Raw genomic sequence first — 3,635 nt, forward strand, 5'->3', positions numbered from 1 at the left:
TGCCATAAATTTGGCATTAGGCTCCATATTAAACTATCTGAAGTGGGAAACATGATTAGGAGGTGATTCATAGCATTCATAAAATTAAATAATGCAAATGTTGTTCAGGAGGAACACATTATTCTTGGTAGTGAAAGTGGAGAGAAATCCCTAACCACATGTTCTAGAAAATGATAAGAACTGGATTTATGTCTACCATGAATTACTTCAACTCTGTTTCATAAAAGAAGGTTCACAGGTCCTTTCATCAGCAGGCAGCAGTTTCTGTGATGGATATTTAGATAAAGGACTATGTCTGACTCACTGATCTTATTAGAAACATATTCCTTCGTGTAGTACAGAACACTATCTAACAAACCTTATCTTTTTATTCATTTTCAAGTCTTTCATAGTGATTTTTCCACATCAGGGGCATTAATTACTATTACCAAAAGTAAGTGCTCATTCTTTCCACAGCAGTGGAACGGGCCCAACAGAGACCCTAAATTATAGCAACAGTCTTCAAAGCATGTACCAGATAATGCAAATTCACAGACATGTTCACAAGAATATAGTAAATTTGGACTGGGAAACTATAGGTAGTGAATATTAAAATAAATTTGTTACTGGACTTCTCAGAATCTTTAAAATACTTATATATAATATTAATCTTTAAGAAGTGTGTTTTCAAAAAAAAAAAAAAAATCCTTTCCTTTGCAGAACATCTCATGTGCTGTTTCAAGAAATACTCTTGAGATCTTCCACATTCTTTTATTCTGCACTGTGTATTTGGACTAATTCCAACATTGACTCAAAATCAATCCTGTGAAGAGCGACTTACATACATTTTGACACTGATATGTGTGCAGCCCTTTGAGTTGCTCTTTTGGCACTGACTCCTGTTAAAATAACAATGAGAAGTATTAGCCTGATAGGATTTTAAAGAAATAACTTTGGAAATACTGTTTGTTTTTTTATGCTAAGTACTCAAGTGTACGCTATAAATTTTTTCAAAGATCATGTTCTACCTGATCTTTGTCTTCTATGTTGTGGAAAGGACTTTGGCCAAAAGTAATAAAATCTGATCTAAGAAAATAGAGAGATTGATTTAAGTTTCATATGTTGTCATTTTCTAATAAAAAAAACATTAATACAAAGGACTCAAGGTCTCTTAGACACAATATTGAAAATTTTGGCAACATAAAACTACATTACATAAAAATTGTCTCCCAAATATATAGAACAGAAAGAGGGATGAAAATAATTAACTTTTTATTATCACAATATTCTGCATAGATAAGGCAGCCATTAAGATGTGAAAAAAAAAAAAATCAGCCTCTTTATTACCAATGTCTGGAAAACATTCAGAACAGCTAGAAGTCTCATGTACTGGCAGTGGGAATGAAAATTGCACATATGTATTAGAACACTACTTGATATTTTCTTATTGTTAAAGCTTATGCATACCATACCATATATTAATATAGGAATGGGACAATTATTTTATAACAATAGTATTTATTCATACTATTGTGCAAATTATAATATTTCAGGATTTCTGTATTTGAACTACAAAAATTTTGCCACAAAAATAAAATAAATACAATAGAGTAGGTTTTCTGTATACATATGAATGTGGTTAAATTGGTACAAGGCAATTATCCTTATACTGGCCTTGTAGCTATTCTTGTCGATATTTTTTCTATTTGTAGCTGATTCTTCTATTTTGAGCTTTGAGCTCCAGACATATATATTTTACTGCTGGTATCTCTCGTCTTAGATATCTACAGGGGTCTCATTTCATATTTAAAGCCAAATGGGTGATTCCTTCTTAATGTAAACTGCTGCTTCTCAGTACGTCCATCTTAGTAGTTAACAACTTCTTTCTTTCAGCTGCATAAACCAAACTCTTTGAACTATCCATATCCTATTTCTTTGTCTCATTTCTCTCATTCAAAGTGTTAGCAAACCTTATGAGCTCTACCTTCAGTATGTATCCAGACTCTTTCCACTTTTCACTATTTCCATTGCAACCATCTTAGTGAAAGTCATCAACATTTTGTTCTGGGAAATTATTGAGCTCCTGAAAAGTACCCCTACTTCCGGCCTCTTCTTCTACACTTCATTCTTTATACAGAAGCCAGGCTGGTTATTTCAAGTCACATCATGTTGCCTTTTGACTTGAAAACCCTAATGCCTTTCTGCAACATTTGTTAGGGTGTCATTGGCTGCTACAGTAAACAGACCTCAAACAAAAATGATAAAAATACAGAACACATTACATGTTTAGTTTTTGCTCACATAATGCTTTGATTGATAGATGGCTCTTTTCCAAGTAGTGAGTCAGAGACCCAGACTCCTTCATTTTGGGAGCATTGTCATTTTCTCATGTGGCTTTCAAATTAAAAGCTGGATATCAAATTACACATAGAGTGTGAACTCATTCATGTAAAATATGTGCAGAAAATCCTTACACATAAGATATATATTAAAATATTAACAAGGCTCTAATCTGATTGATGGGAGCTCTGGTGGCGTCGTGCCTAAGGCATTTGACTGCTAACCAAAAGGCTGGCTGGTCAAACCCACCAGCAACTCCTTGGAAGGAAGCTTGGGCAATCTAATTCTGTAGTGATGCCACCTCAGAAACCCGAGGAAGGGTCACTGTGAGTCATATCCGACTCAGTGGCTGTGAGTTTGGTTTTGGAACCTGACTGATGAGGCTATAATGACTAATTTTTTTTTTTTTTTTTTTAGAATATTCTGCAGTTTCTATATTTCTACAATGAGCATATATTATTCTATAATATTAGAAAAATAAACTTTTTGTTAAGATCAAAATGCAAGAGCATATTTGCAGTCTAATTCTGTGAAATGAACTATAATGACAAAAAAGAAGGATATATGGGGCAAGGAAAGGACTTCATCATGTTAGAGAAACGTCTGGTAAACCAAGTATCTCCTCATTTGAAGAAGTAAAGACAATATATGTTAACAAAACAAAACAAACAAAAGCACTGCCATCGATTTTGGTTCTGACTCACAGTAACCCCTATTAGGTTTCCAGCACTGTAAATCTTTACAGAAGTAGGTTGCCTACTCTTCCTCCCTTGGAGCACCTAGTGGGTTTGAACCACCTAACTTCTGGTTAGCAGCCAAATGCTTTGTCCACTATACTACCAGAACTCCTTATAGAAATGGTAGTGCTAAGGGAAAGGAGAGGGTCTACCTTATCAAAAACCCTTGAGGTTCACCTTTATGTTTTATTGTTACTTTTAGTAGGACACCCATTTCCTTAACAGCTTCTTAAAGCAGAATTTTCTCTCTCTACTGAAGGGGATGAATTTTTTTTATAGGAAAACTTCTAAAACTTCTCAGGCCAAGGGCTTTCTAGTTTAAGATTAAAGCCTATTCTTTCTACAATAATTGGTCCTAAAGGCAAAAATGGCCCTACAATTAGAGTCCATCTATCTCAGCTACTGTACACATCACCAGTCCTTCGCATGTATAGATTATAGGCATTTAGCTGATAACCATAAGGTCAGTGGTTCAAACCCACCAGCTGCTCCACAGAAGCAAGATGAGGCAATCTATTTCCATAAAGATTTACAGTTTTGGAAACCCAATGGGGGTTTCTATGAGTAGGAATCTATTGA

The sequence above is a fragment of the Orycteropus afer genome, unplaced genomic scaffold (assembly GCF_000298275.1).
Source record: "Orycteropus afer afer isolate SDZICR_OR568_19922 unplaced genomic scaffold, OryAfe1.0 scaffold00008, whole genome shotgun sequence".
Taxonomy (NCBI): domain Eukaryota; kingdom Metazoa; phylum Chordata; class Mammalia; order Tubulidentata; family Orycteropodidae; genus Orycteropus; species Orycteropus afer.